General features: G+C 43.1%; 1 protein-coding gene across 5 annotated transcripts in view; it reads right to left on the bottom strand.

Annotated features, from left to right (window-relative positions):
- The window catches only part of DTNA (dystrobrevin alpha), a 360,592-nt gene that overhangs the window by 288,053 nt on the left and 52,398 nt on the right, over window positions 1-20,141 (bottom strand). The window lies entirely within an intron of this gene.

Raw genomic sequence — 20,141 nt, 5'->3', positions numbered from 1 at the left:
GTCTCAAGTTGCACCAAGGGAAGTTTAGGTTAGATATTAGGAAGAATTTTCTCATAAGGAGGGTAGTAAAACACTGGAACAGGTTACTCAGAGAGGTGGTAGAAGCTCCATCCTTAGAGGTTTTCAAAACCCAGCTAGACAAAGCTTTGGCTGGGATGATCTAGTTGGGTCCTGCTTTGACTAGATGACTTCCTGATGGCTCTTCCAACCTTAACTTTCTATGATTCTATGATTTTATGACCCAAAATACAGAAGTCTGGTGAATATACAGCTGTTGGAGCTTTACCAGGGTTGGATTAAGGCATAATAAATCATAGAAAATTAGGGTTGGAAGGGACCTCAGGACGTCATCTAGTCCAACCCCCTGCTCAAAGCAGGACCATCCCCAACTAAATGATCCCAGGCAAGGCTTTTTTGTGAACTTCATAACAAGTCGAGACCCTTTCAAGAATCTTAGTATTCTTGTATGTACTAATATCTTAAATCCAGTAGCACATTATGTACTGATCTCTGATTATGCCTCCCTATTCTTTCTAACAGGAAAATGTCCCTGTCTATCGTAGACACTGGGGCACTGTAGCTTCCTACCACTCTTAATTTATCATGCCTAATGGGCACAATCTTATCCTTTACATGTAGCTACTTAAAGAGGGCACAAATTCATTATTTGCCTTTTATTTGTCTGTTTTTCTGTCTCTTTACAAGATGTTTACTGTGCACTAGATTAATTAGCTGTACAATAAACATCTCAGCATCTACATGTGTGACCCTGTTAGGTGGGACTAAACTAATTTATTCATCAGCAGGATAATACTTGTAAACATAAGTACTATCCTACTGTGGAGTTAAAAAAAACTCCACAGCAGCGCACAGTAGGCACTGCCCCAGATGGCTGGGGCATGAGGCTGCCTGCCAGCTAATCATGCACTGAAGTACCCTTGTGCCCCAGCCAGCCCCTTCACAGCATGCTGAGCCAGGGGGAACCGCCCCAGGCTAACAGGCTGAACCTCTGGGCCGCTGCTAGCTGGGGCTGCTCCGACTCTAACTCAACGTACTGTGCTTCCAGGCGTGCATTCAAATGGCAGTAAACTCCAGGGCACACGTTCAAACAGAGCACATGGGAGCAGTAAATTCTCGTGTTTACTGTTTCACATTAATTGCATGTGTAGACAGGCCCAGTTTGTTTAAATTTACTTGTCTAGACAGGCTTAGATTTTAACTTTAATGGGATGACTTAAGTGAGGATCATTTTAAAAAGTAAGGCTGTGAATATGAGGCTTTCATTAGTCTGACCCAAAGATATAATAGATTTTATTCTCCTGACTTTATCCATAGTTATTGTAAATCAGTCTAATTCCAGGCTTGGTAGAGCACTCCCAGGACTGAATGTCTTCTCCAGATAACCACTCCTACCTCTTTTATATTCAGGCAAGGTATAAAGCCACCTGCACCAGTGTGTCGGTAAAATCCACTTTTTTCCAGTTGGATCATCTATTACTGGAAGGGAAGTTTAGTCAAAGCACCACCAGGGAATTAAGACAGTTGTGAAGAGTTATGTCCCATATGTGTAAATACACATGTCAAATTAAGACAGTATCTAAATTAATAACTACCCAGGTAGAGAAAGTACCAGGAAAAGACACTGCATTGAGCAATTTTGCATTGACAAGGGATTCAACTGGATTATCCATCTTCAATTTCTTTCATTTTGCAAACAGATTCAATCTCAGTTGTAGATCATTAATTTTCTATTACTCTGACAAATGGTTCACTAATAATTTCTTTAATATTGCCTGTTATATGCTTTTATTCTAGAAAGTTATATGCTATCCCAACTTTATAAAGTAATACTAATATCTTATATATCTTTCAGCAAACCTAAAAAAAAGAAAAAAGCCACTCAGACACCTATAATACCATAGCATTATCTGCAAAGCAGTCAGAATGATGCCATAAAAACAAAATGCAGTGGAACAATGCAGGACCAAAATATAAGCATTAAAAATAAAGAAGAAACTTGCTAATTACAATAATATGAAGTTACTTTGTACTTCGCAAAAATAAAATGATTAGTTTTCTTTTTGCAAAGTAATAATTCACTTTATTTAAGAAAAACAACAAAAAGACCTGTTACATTTTTCCACGAAGCAAAATTACCTTATGCTAGCGAGAAATATAGCACTAATGAAGACAACTTTTCACTAGAAACTTATGGGTCTAAATGCTTTCCCCCACTCTTCTACTAGCCAGCCCTGAGGACTACTAGAGAATTCCTGCTTTCATTACGTCTCTTCCAAAGACCAAGAATTAGTAGAACACTGACAAAAATCAACGGGCAAACGCAAGATACAATGTCTCTAAGATGCAATAAAATGAAGATGACTTTCAAACACAGTGAACTGTCTGTGGGATTGAATTTTAATATTATAACACAAAAAAATTTACAGAAAACAACTACAAGCATAAAACATACAGGACTCTGCCTGCATGCATTGGTATACCATGAAGCACTGAAAGAAGACTTCTTTTTTTTTTGGTGGGACTCCTAGACAAATTTCAGAGATGCATCATCTATAGTTGGATCCAGATCTAAAAAAGCTGAACCCAAAAGGCTTAAACTGACAGCTCTTAAAAAGAAAGACTTCACACCAACTGTAAAGGTTTATGTATAGTACATAAGTACAGCACATAATTCCTCGCAGTTTAGGGATGTTAGAACCAATATTGCTGAAAGTTATAGAATCCAATTGCAACCTAGAATCCAATTGCAACTTAGCACACACACAAACCATTGTGAAGATAGCTCAGAGCACTCTAGTCTTAAATAAGATATACCATTGCAATTCACACCCAGTAAAGCTGACTGTAGGTTTGAGCACACCCAGATCATACAGCGAGCACCAGTCTCATCATAAGTCAATACTAAAGTGGATTCATTTTGCCAAAAGGTGGCTCTCTCACCTTTGCTCATCCTACAGCTCAGATGTCAAGAGTGCACTCTGTGCTCTTTCACAGCAGATGTAATGAAGGGTACTTATTTTTTGCATGGACAGGTGACCAAAGGTCCTTAATAGAAATCTGAAGAGTAGGAGTGCACACAGGCTCTTCTCCAGAATTGAAAGGGACTAATCTAGGAAAATGGTTTAAACTAGGCTCTGTTCTACTTAGTCCAAAGTAAAAAAAAAAATAACTCGCACCCTGACAGCCCTCCCCACCCTTAACTGTCTCATAAAAATCTGGCACTCACTTTATTTTGCCTTGTAACAGAACCGCCTGAGAAAGAAGGAAAAACTTTTAACATCTTTTACTGGGGGAAAAAAATCACAAGAACTCTGACCCTGAGGGCAATTAAGGATTCAGGAAACTGCTAATGAGATGAGGAACTTATTACATAAAAGTCACCAAGTTTAGTATCATACAGATTGGTTGTTTAAAAGTCACTTGCGGCTAACTAGCTCTGTAGGATATGAGTTGCTGTTCCCAAACCAATTCCAAGTGGACAGTTGTCTCAATCATGTAATCGCCTCCATTCCTATAGAGAGATGCACAGAAAAACCATAAATTGGCACTCTGGTCTCTGTTAAAGGAAAAGACTGAAGGTTTAGACTAAGTCCTAGAGCAGTGATCCTTAAGCAGGGTGCCATGAGACTTTTTTAAGGGTGTCACACAATGGGATGCAAATATTTGGTGTGCAAATACCTACACAATTCATAAGATAAACTCAAAGGCTCTGTCCAGACGTGTCCGGCCGTGCAATACGTGGCACCACAGATGCATCTGCGGTGCCACACACTGCACATTCAGTTGTTCCCTGCACTGCTACCTTGCCAAGATCAAAAAAAAAACCTGCATGGAAAACAAGCAGGCTGGTACACATGGCAGCAGCATGCGCTGCCCTAAAGTGGAGCCTGGCCTGCCGGAGCCACACTCTGGCTGCTAGCCAGGCTCCCTGCTGAAGGAGTGCTATGGCTGCAGGTCCCCCAGGACTCCAGGTAAGACTGCTGGCTCCCCCACCCGACCCGAGGTAATCTGCCATGCACCAGAGGGGATGTGGCAAGTCATTTCCCAGGGAGAAGAAGCAGCAGCACAAGGTGCACGGCTGCTTCTTGTCCCCAGGGAAACAAACATCTGTGCTCATGTGGATGTGTCCAGAGATATCAAATAGGAATTGACAGTGTCAAAACATTTTAGCCTCGTGGTCTTTCTGAGTTCCTTGCACCAAAAGAATTGCTCTATTAACTTTCACTAGTTTCTTGACTATTGAAAAATAAGAGCTGGCATTTTTCAAAGAAGCCTTGAGGCTAACAAGGTTGAAAACCACTGCTTTAGAGGTCCAAGCCCAGGCTGAAAAAATGGGCCAGTGGTCAGGAAGAAGGTTGCCCTACTGCTCCCTCTGCTGTACCCAATTTGTGCAGGAATCCCAGATGTTAGTAACCTGGAGCTGTGTATTGAATGGTACCTTTCATGAACAACACATTCGCAAGACAAACACAGGGAAACCTGAAAAAAGGATGAAGAAAATCAGGACTGCTGAGCAAAAAAGAGAGAAAATGACACCACAAAATATTAAATATGTAAAAACCTGTGAGTCTCTTTCTTGACTTCCTGAGCATTGGCACAAACCCTACAATCCTAGAGTTGGTACAGGGAATGTGGCACAAAATGCCTTCCCCGTAAGCTTATTATAGATAATGATCTCATCTTAAAAGAAATATGGATGTCACGATTAGCTGCATGGCTCAGACTGCAGAGAAATGTACAAGAAGCTGTTCAAGCATAGTTGCTTATAGCAGGAGAATGACAAGTTATATAATGTAGTCAGTAAATGCTTCAGAAACTGTGGTTCATTGCAGGCATCAAAAGGGAAAAAAAACTGAGAGTCTCAGTAATGCCACATTGAATTTAAAAAGTGATATTTAAAACCAGGAAAACAAATAATCTAGGAATTTAGTCAATTAATAACTGGAAATTATCAGTCTGATTTAGTGAAAGAATTATTTTAACCCATAAGAACCTGAATGCTTTCAATCAATAAACTCACTACGTTTTTGAAGATTGAGAAATTGGTAATATTAGATATCACCCATAAACCACATCCTATCAGTCTCCTGTAGGTTTTGTACTTCAAGAAAAAGGTAAATTAAGTTCAAATGTTAGTTTTTTGCAGCAGGGCTTCACCAATAATCTTTCAGCTACACCAAACTTCCTCATCTGGAGTTCTGATTTTGTAATAATCCAAGATAGATTTGAGATAATCTCCAAGAAAGAATCTTTTTAGCAAGTTTTCTCAGAAGGTGGAAGTTAACCAGAATGGGAAAGAATGAATGAATAAATCAGCATACCGATATTTACACTTTACTTATGAGTATACACAGTGCAGGCATGAAAGGGATGGCAAATATCAGCGTGAAATGAACCAATTCAGATCTGTTTGCCTTAAAAGAAAAATCATAAGCACATCCTAAACTTTGAATACAATTATAGATGCTACACAGGAAAAACCCAAACCATTATAAATACCAGTGAATTCTGGAAATGGGGTGTTACAGTTAGGAGATCCCAGTGTTCCCTTGTATGAATGCCTTAAAATATGATTTTATTTTTATATTGAAAATTATTTATCAGCTAATCAAATATATTACAAAGCAGGATTTCCTATACAATCTTAATACAGTAAATTATGCTTACACTTATCAGACTTGGTTTAATTAAGTAACAATTGGCATCTACAAAACAAGACAAGTCTGAAGGAAATCAGGTCAGTATTTTTAAAGATCTGACTATTTAGCAAGGGATTTTTCTAAAGACCTCAGCATCAACCTAATTCTTCTCTCGGTATCAGTTTTAACTGTAATACTACTGACTTCAATGGCCGTGTGTAGACAAAACGAAAGGCGTGTGTGCACGACACTTTAAAGAGGGCTAAATGCTTTTGCACCACTTTAATAGTGTCGGTGTTTCCATGCATCGACCGCGTATTGCGCATTAATTCCAGCTGCTGTAGGAAATTCAGCGGCATAATGAGCCTTAAATGCCTTGGGATGCAGCAAACTAAAACTCCAAGGAGGAGTTTTAGTTTGCGCCGCTACAGCCGTGGAGTGAAGCACTGGGCTCCTACAGCTGCGAAGCGAAGCATCAGACTCCGTGCAGCTCCATGGCTCTGCAGTAAACCCTGTAGGCAGCCTGGCAGCAGCCTGGAGAAGCAGGCTCTGCCCAAGAAAAGCGGTGAGCCTGATCCTGCCCCCACCCAACCCAGAGCCTGCATGAGCTGTTCAGGGGCCCGGTGCTTCCCTCCACAGCCGCGGTGCCCCCCCGGGACTGCCGGAGCTGGGTGCCTGCAGGCAGGTGCTGCCACATGGAGGGCCACCACTGCCATGGAGGGAAGCACCAGTCCTCTGGCAGACCAGGGACCGCTCCGCCCACTGGCAGCTCGCCCTCCCCTCCCTGCTGGAGAGGCAGGTAAGTCAGTAGGGTGTGTGCACAACATGGGGATTTAATTACCCCTAAATTGAAGCAGTGTTTTTAAAAACCCACCACTTCAATTTAGGGCCCCCGTTTCATCTACACATGCCCAATGGTAGCAGAATTAGGACAAGGCTGAGGTCGTTTAAAAATCTCCCCTGTAATAAAGTACCACAACAAGAGAATGAGGTTATCTGAATGTGAAATGTCATCAGTCACATGAAGGCCTGAGGTGGGGCACAGAGAGAGACCAGCCAGGACACTGACTTCAGTGACATTCCCTGGATTTACGTGATTGTCAGTGGGCCAACTGAGTCCCATTGAAAGTTGCCTGGATCTGTCTGAGTTAGCCCCGTCTAAAAGCAAACAAATCTGCTTTTATTGTTGAAATTAAATGAAGTGTTAAAGTAAGTTAACAGCATGCTGTTATGCATGCTATTATACTGTTATAGGCTGCAAATAAGTTATATTTTAAAATACTCATTTTAATAGATTCCTAGATAATGACTAATAACACATTTTAAGATTCTTAAATAAGTATGTTATTTTATGCTGGTAGTGTCTTCTCAAATTTGAATTATAAGCAACACACAGAAATATAACACAAACTGGGAACAGATCTGGACATACTTACTGCCACTAAGATTCCAGAAAATGATTGTGAATGAACATACTCCTTGTTGCAACACTTCATTACATCTCTCTTAAATCAGTGCATTTATCCCCAAATGAAACAAACAGGTAACTTTCTCAGTTTGGGATACTGTACACTTGATCTAAAAGCCTCAGATGCTGTAATGTAAACTCTTGTGTGTGGCCACTGCTGTGAAAGTCTTGCCCCAGGACTTACGACTGAACACTGAAAAATCTGAGATTAAATTATAGACATCTGAGACACAATTACTAATAAAAACATGCTTTCCCATATACACAGTAGTCTGTTAATATATCCACTGGCACCATGAGGGCAAGAATGATGCAAATATGTTTCTCTGAGCCATCACTACATTTACATTTTCCCGTTAGCCATAATTTCTATTAGAAAAAAAAAGGTAACACACCAATACTGGTAGGGACTAAGGTTCCTTGAAACATATTATGGGCAGAAAATAGTTCTCAGGTATTTAAAAAAAAAACAGTTTAAGATTACAGGGTTGTCCCTAGTGGCTACAAGAGGGACCTTAGGTCTGTTGCCTTTCTCTCCTATTTTCTTGCCTTTCACAAAGGCTTCTCCCTTCTTGTGCTGTTACTAGGTGCATTCTACTCTACTAAGGAGAACAAAGAGGTGGGTCTATGGCCCTGTCCCCTTTATAACCTACTGCAGAACACACTGGTCATGAATGGCAAGCAGAGACTAGTGTAACTGGGTGGAGGGGAAGCCAGTTACTGGGGAACACAGCCCTGGACAACATCTTTGTTGTGAGGGGGAAGCAAAATAGCCACTGCCACCACAGGCACGGTGGCTTCCCTGAGCACAGCACTAATCTGCTATATCTGAGCAGGCAGGAGGCATGATTCAAAAGAGATGTGGAATACTGTTTACTCCTCTGCATGAAGGAACTGTAAGAGGATTTGTGCCTCTAGAGACAAGTCTTCTTCAAATTCCACCTGGAACAGTACAATTTCTTAACAACCCCCAGGTCAGGCTAGCAGATAAGTGTCACACGGTAGGTCTAGGAATGTAACCAGTTTCCAGTGCCCAAGTATCATGTTAAATTTTAGCTTTAATTCTAACCCAGAAGTTGTCATTTTCTCTTGTCATCAACAATGGAGGTATATGATTCTTTGACACAATTCAGTCATCCTTATTTAGGCTCTCTCCTCACCTTTCTTTGTTTGTACCACATTAAGCTATGTGACATTAACCTTCCAATGGTATGACGCTTCCAATGTTTTCCTGGAAAAGCTTAGAAGTGACCTAAAGACTGCTTTGTGAAATATAACGCTTCTATACTGCAATAGTTCAAAGTGCAGGCAGTCACTTGGTTCCACAGTTAGAAAATGGGATATTCTGAAATCAAAGTGTCCCTCTTAAAAATGTGATATAATATGGTAATTGCATCATGTTCTTATGGTAAAGCACTGGACTGGGGTCCAGGAGAGCTGAGACCTTGGCCAAGTCTGTTTGAGATTCAAGTTCCAGTTTATTAAGTGGAGACAATACTTCTCTCTCACCTTTTGCTTGTCTTGCATATTTAAACTGTGAGTTCTTTAGGGCAGGGTTTGTCTTAATACTTGTTAATCTAGTATTAACAGTTAATCTGCCAAGAAAAACAGGACGCTGAACTTAGTTGGAGTCTTTAAGTGCTACTGTAATGAAAACAATTATAAAAGTAGCTTTCAGAGTAGGTTTTACTCTGCTTATTGAATGGAAAGATGAGCTAGATACAGACATTAAAAAAGCACACAGCAACAATCTAAGTTATGTGGTTTTCTGCAAGCGGCATCATTTAGATCAGTAGTGAATAGAACATGTGTGCACTTGGTGGGGGGGAGGGGAGAAGGAGGGCATCTTAGACCAGATTCTGCCATTTTAAACCAGTCTGTTTGTGCTGAAGTTCTGTTGTGTTATGGGTATAAACTGGTTTCTGATCACTTATATTTGTAAAAGTGTAAGGCCTGTACCTGGCATTAGTAAACTTAAAAGAAGTAAAAAGTTCTCTCAAGAGGTTTTCCAATCAGCTCTACTATCTGATTAACTACTAAGCACAAAGATTAAAATTTCACTTAATGGAAAGCAAATAGTCCAAGAACAACAAAAAAGTTGCCTACAAAAGGGACAGAATCTATCTAGCCAGTAAATAATTAAAGCTTTTCTCTGTTCTCTTCCTTTTTCTATTTTAAGGCTTTTCATTGTATGGGATCAAAGTCAGCTCTAGTTGCAGTGAGTCAGACAAATCCATCTCTAAAACAGAATGAATGTATGATCTCATCCATTGTGACAGCAGACCTAAGATACCACCTGTCTGAACTCCAGTACATAACATTTTTTTTGACAGTGACAGTATCCAGCATACAGCCCTGAATTCAAGGGTGCATAAGGAAATTAACATCACATGAAAAAATAAATGACTAAATCTGCTAAGACTTCATCTGGAATTTCACATTTACTACTGGCTATATCACCTCAGAAGGGACGGAGTAGCAGCAGATGGGTTCAGAGCTGAGGGATGTTAGCGATTAGAAGCATAGGAAACCTTTAGTATGAAGAAAGATCAAGGCAGTTTTGTTTCAACAGGAAAAGAATCAGAGGGGATATGTTATAGATCTGTAAAATAATGGTATAACACATGGAATTTAAACACTTGCTATTCTCTCAGAATAAGAGAAGGTTAAAATTAAAAAGACGAATTTGAGAAGGCTAAAAGGAAATTCCTATTTTTCTTTTTTAAAAGAGCATAATTTAACCTGTGGACGTCTGCAGTAAATTATCACTGGGATAGCTTACTTGCAGAGATGCCCTGATATACTGGTCACATATCGGATCAGCACCGATAAAACGAAAATTAACATTATCAGCTATTGACTTTTTTAGCCAATAATATCACAAATAAATGTCACGAGCATGCATGCAGCCACACACATGCACACAGCCAGGAATGCACCATGGCAGCTTGGAGAGCAGTCTGTGGGTGGGGTGGAGGGGGAAGGGGCATGGGGGAGGGAAGGGATGTGGGGTGAGCAGATTGAGGCCCCCACAGTGAGGGAGGTAATGGGGAAGGGGCAGGGGCAGATGCTGCCCAGCTAGAGTGGTGAATGGGACGCCAGGGCCAGGGCAAGCTGTGGGATGGGGCCACAGGCAGCTCCCCACTGCTGCACACACCCTCAAGGGAGGCATGAGGGGTCATGTGCCCCCCTAGATTTGTGTGTGGGGTGGAGGTGGGCTACCTGTTGCAGTCTCAGGGCCAGAAGCTGCACCAGTCTCTTCCATGTTTGGGGGCTGGGCTGGGCCTGGGCTCAGAGTAGCCAGGAGTGGGGTGGGCTCAGCTGTGCAGGGTGAGCAGTGGCAGCAGTACTGGAAGGGGTGGCTACAGGGGAGACAAAGGTGAATTTTGGGGTGTCTATATGCCCCCCAAGCCACGTCTCCTCTGCTGCCTTTCCCTTGGGAGGCCTACACCAGCCATGGGCCCCCTGCCCACCCTGCAGCGGAAGGGCTCCCAAGGGAAAGGCAGCAGAGTGGAAAGCCCCAAGCAGGGTTAGCACTGGTCAAGGCCTGGTGGACTACAGAAAACCCAAAAATTCACCTTAGGCCCTACATAGCCACCTCCCCTGGCACCACTGCTGCCACCCATCCTGCACAGCTGAGACCACCCTGCTCCTGGCCACTATAAGCCAGCTCTAGCCCAGCCCTCTGCCAAAGAGAGGCTGGCACAACCCCTGGCCCTAATCCCATAGCAGGCAGCCCATCTCTGCCCTGCACACAAATCTGGCATTTGTGCCCCCCCCATGCCTCCCATGGGGGTGTGCAAAGTGGTAGGGAGCTGCTGGCCCTCCCCCCACCCCTTTAACAAGCCACCTGTGGCTCCATCCCACACCCTGCCACAGCCCTAGCCCTGGGGTCCCATTCACCGCCCTGCCCTTGCCCCTGCCCCACTCCCTCCCTCACCATGGGGGCCACGATCTGCCTCCCCCATGCTGATTTCCCCCCCCCCCCAGACCTCCCGGTAGGACACTGTTCTCCAAGCTGCACAGCTACATTCCTGTAAATTGGCTATCAGATCAGTATTGGCCAATATGGCTGGTTAATAATTGGCTATTGGTATTGGCTAAAAAAATCTTTATTTGTGCACCCCTACCTACTTGGATTCAAATCAGTTTTCAGAATTTTTATGGATAATATAAACCTGGCTGTCCTCATCTGAAAGTTGCTTAGTTTGTTGTGGGGGTTTTTTGGTTTGTCTGTTCTGTTTCAAGGCATCAAGAAACCACTGAGTGCCAGGTGTAGGGAAAAAAACTTCCCTTTTTGTCAGATTATTCCATAGTTGCACAATGCAAGATTGCTTATAATTTCTTTGGAAGTGTTTTGTAACGGCTGAAATATAATATGGCAACACTGTTCAGCAACTTTTAGCAGAGAAATATTTCTATTAACACTGAGGATGGCAGTCAGCTAAAGGGTTTATTTATACAACTTTGTTTCCAACACTTCAAGAAAAACAGGAGTCCTGCAAGTGCAATGTGAAGTTTTGACTTCTAATACCCTGTTTTATGCCATGAGATTAAAACCACGTGAAAATGCTGTTTAGCCTAGATGTATTTAAAGGCAAAGGCCCAAATTGTATCAGAAACTTATAGGAATACATCAATTCTGACTTTAATGAAAAGCTACCTATTTAAACCAGGCCTAGATTTGGGCCCAGGTATATATTTTCCCACTACTATGAGCCATCTTATGTGTTTTCTACTTATTTAATACTTGTTTTGCAAGGACAATTAAAGCCATTAACAAACTTTATAAACCCTAGAATATTTAATTTTACCAGTTTAAATGTAGACCTCACATCCCATGGCATAATTCGAATGCCTACAATAGAAAACAGTTGTAAGAATGGACTTTTTAGCACAGCATATCACTTTAAGTCCTATACACTTTTCTCATGTTACCCAGCATACTTCTCAGCCTCACCTCAGAAATTGCATTGTATAAAATTTACCTTGAAATCGCTGGAAATATTTTTCTTATTGTGTTATTTACTTACCCTGCAAGTAAACAAGCCAAAGGGATAGGTACAGTAAGGACTGGAAAGTGCTGAAGTAGCAGGGGAGGAAAAAAACAAAAAGAAAAGAAAGGGTTCCATTAGCCTTTTGGCCAAACTACAGCTAAGGACCATGTAGCTACTAAGATGGAAAGGGAGCTAATTGAATAGGGAAAAAAAATGTTTTTAGAATTGGTATTTTATTTGGGGTTTGTGAGACAGCTGTTAGAAAAAAAAAAAACATTTTCTGGCCTAGGAAGCTTGCTACTGCACCAATTGGTCAGTAACTTGCTGCATTGCTCCATGAAATGACTCACCTTCTTTTTCTTCAGACAACTCAGATTGTGAAATTGTAATGCTGGCCCCACCAAAAAAAAAAGCCACTTACAGTAGAAGTATGTATGTGAAGAGTTCATGTAAAGCTATCAAGATGATAAAAATGTAACTCTAAAAATCATGAGCCGAAAACATGATAATTAAACCTGCAGTGGGTTAAGAGTGTACAACGGGACCTTTAGCCAGCAAGTAAACTTAGCTCAAACAGGAATGTTCCTTCCTTTAGTATCTGGCATTTGAGTTCAACCTTTCTAAGTGCCTCTTCTGTTTACTTAGGGACAGCTCCTTAATCCAAGTCCGCAAGATGACTTCATTTAGTATAAAACCATTCATTATTGGGGTTGAACATGCCCACATTAATAATGTCCTGCAGCTCGTCATATTGAAAAATCATGAAAATAGGTTGAAACGTGGAAATAATGACTGCAGTTGTGGGAGCTCAGGCCTGTGTAGAATTTGACTACATCCCCTTGGTTTACTCAAGCTGAACTGTACAAGAACATGATGAATTAGATCAATCTGTAACCTTAAGTGAACCTGTAGGGTAAACCTTACATCACATTTCTTCAGTTCTTTATACCACCCACAAACAAACAGGCCCAGTTTTCTTGGCCCCTGACACATGATATTTTGCGTGCTATAGGTGGAGTATACATTTTTAAACAAAAAGCATGCTTGAACTTACTCATTCCAGACCCCTGGCACTGACATTCAGCCAGTAAGATAGCCATAATAAGACAGAATTGCCACATTTTCAAAAATAAAATCTGAAATATGAAATACTTCAGATCTTTTCATTTAAAAGACAGCTACTTATGGTCTATTTAGTGCTACAACGGGGCAAATCCAAAGTACCCCTTTATGAAAGCCCATGTGCAGCGGACCTGGATGTAGTTGGCTTTGAGGGGATGTGTGCATTGTAGCCCCTGACAAGTTAAGATAAATTAAAAATCCATGGTTCAGAAAGCAGCAGTGGTGTCCATGGTGTTTTACAGTATGAAGGCAAGGCACAGCTGTCTCCCAAGAGCCTAAAGACTAAATCACACAAGATAGAGCCAAATCTGTCTCACCCTTTGCACTGCAACATGATGGGAATACCGGCAAAACAGGATATCCTCCACTGTGCAGATCCTCCCATTCCTCAACAGTGCAGGGTCATGAGACTGCTACAACGACTCCCTCTCAAATGCTACCATGCAACTGTCTTAGCTGATGATCCACAATACTAATATTCAGTGTCCTCACTTCAAAGTTCTCCCTCATCATAGGGAGAATCACCATGAAGACTATCCCTGTGGCACATAGTAAATGTCTGTCTCCATCACGGCGACCACAGGCATCCTAGAGTACAGCTGGCTTTGAAGGAGACTTCAGTGGATGACTTTGTACCCTTATGTCAAAAACAACAATGTTTACTGAGCTTCATTAGATTCCTGCTAAGATACGAAAACTTCTGTTTCAGGTAACAAACTTTTTGCTAGCGGAAGCCTGGAAGGAAAGCTCTTGTCCAAGCTCTACTGTAATGGGTAAAAGACTACAAAGCTGCCCTGATTCCTTTTGGAGGAAAGGAAAAAGGCAGTTACCTTCCTAAGAAAAACATTTGGTATATTCCATTTTAAGATGCCAGATTGCAATAGGCTAGCTGATAGAATTTGAAATAAAAGAACATACTGTTCTTCTACTATCTTCACTGTACAAGAATAAATTGGATGAATAGGAGTGGTATAATAAAGAGATGCTACAGATCTAGTCAGCATCTACCTTCAATATTCACACTTTAAAAAATGACCAACATAGAAGACTAGAATTTTTTTCCCTGAAGTGATGAAAAAGATATTGCAAGCATTTTTTATCTTTAAAAATATTGTTCTTAATATTACTATTACAGCTTGAAGCAGCAATTTGTTTCCCAATTTTCTCTATTACATGTTGCTTTGTTATCACAAACTTTCTCATAAGTGTGGGTTACAGGCTTTGACTTCATGTTTTTAGAGATTTTTTATTCTTTTTTAAGAACTATACTGACTTTGAACATTATATTTGACGTACATATCATTTGAAAAAATACTGAAGACAATTCACCTTTACAGTGACCCTTAAACACACATAGCCATGTTTGTATGAACTGGTGGTGTTTTGAAGGCCCTATGCTTTCACATAGCATCTCCACACAAGTCAGTACTTAGGTACTGTATATTTGGAGCACAGACTGAACATGTACAAATGAAGATGTTCACAGCTTATTATACTGCTCATCATAAACAAGACAATAATAAATACATTTTAATAGAACAAGAACCATGCCTCCCTTTTTAATGGAACACAAATATACATGAGAAATGTAAAGCTGAGGAAAAGGATGATTTTTCTAAAATTTCTCTTTTAAGAGGCCAGATTTCATACTATTTAATAGCTACATGTGCACAACTAATCAAAGGAAATCTAAGAATAAATAATATGCCAACTTTCCTTAAGACAAATGGAAGACTCGAGTTGGCTGAATTGTAGTAATAAAGAACATGTAATAATCAATATGAAAGGGAAGTGGCAGGATTAGCTAGCTCATCCTGACAGGTGATAGAGCTGCTACTTCAGGTTCCCCTTTTCAGCTCCCTGGCAAATCCACCCCACATGGTTCAAATCATATCTGTCTTAGGGTTTGGTTTATCAGAAACACACATACTGGGCGCATCCACACATGCAGGCACCTGCGCTTGCAGCAGCTCAAATAGAAGCAGTGCAAATTTGAGGTGGGGCTTTTTGCCTCAGCGCACATGCCCAGACATGCACTTTGGTGTTGTGCAAGATGTGCTACTTGGGGCAAAATAACCCTGCCTGGCTCCTCCTGGATCTCCAACCAGGGGGATCTAGAGTCTGGGGCTAGCATCAAGAAAAAACCCTGATTTAAATTATTGATTTAAATCAAGTTTCCCACTGATACTTCTTCACATATTTCTTAAACAATGGCGCAAATCTGATCACTAAAACATGTTTATTTACAACTCAATACAGCATTTTACATCTGTCCTTAAACTCTTTTTTTTAGTTTTCAAATTTCATTAACTCTAACAGACAAGTCATCACAACACTAAATGTATGCTGTCCTTAGAACTTCTACAACTAGATTTCATCTTCCCCACTCCATCATTTTTATTCATAGACTGAAACAGAAATACAAGTTTTCTTGCTTTTTCAACTCCCAGTTTATTTCTTAGCTTTGAGTGAATAATACCAAATGATGAAAATATTCTCTCTGTGCCTGCAGAGAAAGCTACTGCTGTGAAAAGTTGGCTTAACAACTGAAGGAACTCTGTTTCAGGGTGCCTGGCTAATGATATCCACCAATTCAGGGGAGTGACTTTGTTCAGAACATCATCAGTAAACATGTACTGTTTAAATCAGGGGCAGGCAATTATTTTGGGCAGAGGGCCACTTACCCAGTTTTGGCAGGCTGTTGAGGGCCACATGGGTATCACCACTCCTTAATAGGTGCCCTGCCCTTTGACAGGTGCCCCACCCCTGGTCACCATCTTGGGACCAATGTCCCAGGGCCAGCACCAGTGGGGCCCAAACAGGGGCACAGGCTGGCAGGGGTCTGTGAAGCTGGGCTGGGCTGCAGCAGCAGGGAGAGGAGAGAGCTGGCCCAGCTCCATGGAGCCCCTGCTGGCTGGGACCCTGAGCTCCTGACACCCTGTTCTGGGCCCCACCAGCCCTGGGACACTGATGCGGGACCCGTGCTCCCACTGGCTCCCGCATCCACTCACACCCAGTGCCCCCCAGCCCCGTGGTACAGGCAGGAGGCAGCGCACAGCCCCGACCCCCTGCTCACCGGCAGGGAAGAAGCTGGTGCTGAGCGCGGGGAAAAGCAGCCCCTTGCCTGCCCTGTGGCCGGCACCCCATGCTGCAGCTGCTTGCAGCATGTCTGGGGTTGCCTGCGCCTGCTCCGGACAGCCCTGCATGGGCTGTGAGCAGCTGCAGCAGGGAGCACCAGCCAAGCGGTGGGGGAGCAGCCACTTTCCTCCACGCCGGGAAGGAACCTGGGGAAAAGATGAGTGTGGAGAAAAGCAGCCCATTGCCCGCCCCATGGCCGGCGCTCCCTGCTGCAGCTGCTCACAGCCCTCATGGGGCTGCCCAGAGGAGGCACAGGCAGCCCCATGCAGGCTACAAGTAGCTGCAGTGCGGGGTGCTGGCCACAGGGTAGGCAAGGGGCTGCCTTCCCCCCTCCCTCCCCCCCGCTTAGCTTTTTCCTGGGCCATTTTTCCCTGGACTCCTTCCCTGCCTGGGGTCCTCCCCTACCCCTTACCTGAGGTTCCGGCCAGGGCAGCCATGTGGTCCCAGGCCAGAAGCCCCTGCTGGGGCTTCCAGCTGGGTGGGGGCAGGGCCGGGAGGGCCCTGCTGTTGTGGGAGCCTACTGGGCTTCCCCTGGGTCCTACTGCCCCTGGTTCCTGTAATTTCTGACAGTAGCATTGGCAGATAAATATTAATTTTCTAAATTTTTTAGGGGTTCTGCGGGCCAGATAGAACGGCCTCTGGTCCACGTGCCATATTTTGCCCACCCCTGGTTTAAATGGTTCCCCTCCAGCCCTGAAATTTATTATGACTAGAATAACTGAGGAGTGATTTTGAGATGCCCATGTCATGGCAGCAGCATCTTCTTCAGAAGTTAGGCATCTACCTTTACAGCTGGGGTTGAGAATGTTCACAAGAAAATGAAGTGGAGTTTAGTGCTTGATCCATTCACTTCTTTATTGCCTGCAGTTTAACTTTCTGGTTCGGTATTTCTTTCTTCAATGACTCTTGAAGTGCTTTTCAAATTTCAACAGCATCAGCAATGCAGCAACCATCTCTCTGAAGTTTTTTTAAGGCTATGGATATAAGTTTCAGTATACTGAGCACATCCTCTACATTCTTCTTTAATCCAATGTTAGACACTTTGGATGAGATACTTCCATCTATTTTATCACGGTTTTCTTCATAAAAATGTTGCTCCACCATCACATAAGCACAGAACAACAACAATCCTATCCAGCCCGTGACTTTGCACATGTGACTTGAGTCTGCTGAGAAACAGAAACTGAAAGCCCAAAACTTTCAAGAAGCAAGAGCTGGTAGTTAGGTTGGACAGACAGACTAAAGCCATTTTCATGAGATGGAAAACTGAAATAAATGCCCATGTTTCATAGATTTCATAGACATTTGGGCTGGAGGGGACCCCAGAGGATCATCGAGTCCAGCCCCCTGCCCCAGGGGCAGGAAGTCAGCAGGGATCATAGGATCCCAGCAAGATAAGCATCCAAATGTGTCTTGAAAGCATTCAAAGTGGATGCTTGAACCGCCTCCAGTGGCAGTCTGTTCCAGACCTTGAGGGCTCGGACAGTGAAGAAGTTCTTCCTTATGTCCAGCCTAAATCGGTCACAGTGGAGTTTGTGACTGTTCAATCTTGTCATCCCTTGGGGGACTCTGGTGAACAGACATTCCCCCAGATCCTGATGAGCACCCCTGATAAACTTGTAAGTGGCCACCAGATCATCCCTGACCCTGGGCTTTTCCAGGCTGAATTGCCCCGTTGCTCTCAGCTTCTCATCACAAGGTCTGTTTTCCTGACCTCTGATCATGCGCGTGGCTCTCCTCTGCACTCTCTCAAGCTTCTCCACATCCTTTTTGAATTGCAGAGCCCAAAACTGGATGCAGTACTCCAGCTGCAGCCTCACCAAGGCTGAGTACAGCAGGAGAATGCCATCCTGGGATGTGCTTGAGAAACATCTATGGATGCAAGCCAGTGTTTTGCTCGCTTCACTAGCCACAGCATTACACTGAAGGCTCATGTTCATCTTGTGGTCAACCATGACCCCCAAGTCCCTTTCATCTGTAGTGCTAACCAGAGTAGCACTACCAAGCCTATAAGCATGGTGCAGGTTTTTCCTCCTAAGCTAGAGATCCTAGCATTTTTTGGTGTTGAACACCATCAGGTTCTCATCCGCCCATTTCATGAGTCTGTCCAGATCCGCCTGGATCACCCTCCTATCCTCAGGTGTGGATGCTTTACCCCAGAGTTTGGTGTCATCGGCAAACTCGGCCAGTCCGCTTCTGACACCAATGTCCACATCATTGATGAAGATGTTAAATAGTATAGGCCCTAGGCACAGCCTTGGGGACCCCACTAGTCACAGCGCACCCAGACGATTGGCTCCTGTTGACCACCACCCTCTGGGTCCTACCACGGAACCAGTTCCCCAACCAGCAGATCGTGGTGACATCAAGGCCGCAGTTAGCCAGTTTAGCCAAGAAGTGATAGTGGGATACCAGATCAAAGGCTTTTTTGCAGTCAAGGTACACTACGTCAATCTCTTCCCTTTTGTCCAGGTGATAAGTCATAAAAGGTCATAAAAGGAATGAGATTGGTCAAGCAAGACCTACCCACAACAAACCCATGCTGGGTATCCCTTAGGATATTGCCTTCGGCTAGCCTGTTAAGGATGGCCTCCTTGATAATCTTTTCCAAGACCTTCCCCAGGATAGAGGTCAGGCTGATGGGCCTGTAGTTTGCCGGATCTACTTTCTTCCCTTTCTTGAAGATAGGAACCACACTGGCCTTCTTCCAATCATTGGGCACTTCACCAGAGCGCCAAGAACTCTCAAAGATCCATGCCAGGGGCCAAGCTATGACGCTCGCCAGCTCCCTGAGTACCTTTGGGTGTACCCCACCAGGGCCGGCTGACTTGAAGGTATCCAGCCTGTCGAGGTGTTCCTTCACAAGGTCAGCTTCGATGGAGGGCAAGGAATCTGCCTCACCCAGGCCTCCTTGACCCATAGTGGGCAGGGCTGTCCCATGGAACTGGTGAAATGTTTGACTGGTAGGTAACACAATGTGTGTGTGTGTGTGTGTGTGTGTGTGTGTGTGTGTGTGTGTGTGTGTGTGTGTGTGTGTGTGTGTGTGTGTGTGTGTGTGTGACAGAGCCATTAATTCATTTTTATGAGAACTGTAAGTGTAGGTTTAGCATGTCTGTGATGAGAGTTAATTGTAACTGGTATTTTCTAAATAAAGAGAGAAATTTAGTATTTTATTGATGATTTAAAAATAAATAAGTCATTGATTTTTATCCACCCTGTTGTCACTTACCTCCCTAGCAGGAATTCTGGTGTTGTCTACTTGAAAACTGAAAAATCCCTGACAAAAAAATCCCAGTCACTCTGTAAAATACCCCAAAATCCATGTTCCTCCACAATTAAAACAAAAGACCACTATATATAGAGAGAGGAAGAGCAAAAGAGAGAGACAGAGACAGCAATCAGTTGGGCACTGTTTTATTGATATATCTACAGTGTTAAAGTAATTTGGAAGCCTATCAGTGGCTCTACAATAATAAAACAATTTCTAAATATATCTACATGTTTTGCTGTTTTCCATTGGTTTTCTTACCATAAATCAGTTAGAGCTCTCCGTGACTCCTTCACTAACCAGGATGTGGAGACATCTGCCCCTGCAGCCACAGGTCCTGCCAGCAGGTCTCAACCTGCCTGGCAGCCGGGCATGCAGAGTATGTGCTGGGGGGATGTGGAGTTTGCAGGACGGGGATGGAAAGAGGGGTGGAGAGGATATGGGGGGCTGTGGGGTGTGTGGGTAGATAATGAGTGAACCGTGTGGCG

Source organism: Crocodylus siamensis, chromosome 3, assembly GCF_052110815.1.
Source record: "Crocodylus siamensis isolate JL-2025a chromosome 3, ASM5211081v1, whole genome shotgun sequence".
NCBI lineage: Eukaryota > Metazoa > Chordata > Crocodylia > Crocodylidae > Crocodylus > Crocodylus siamensis.
This window is presented reverse-complemented; position numbering and strand designations above follow the sequence as displayed.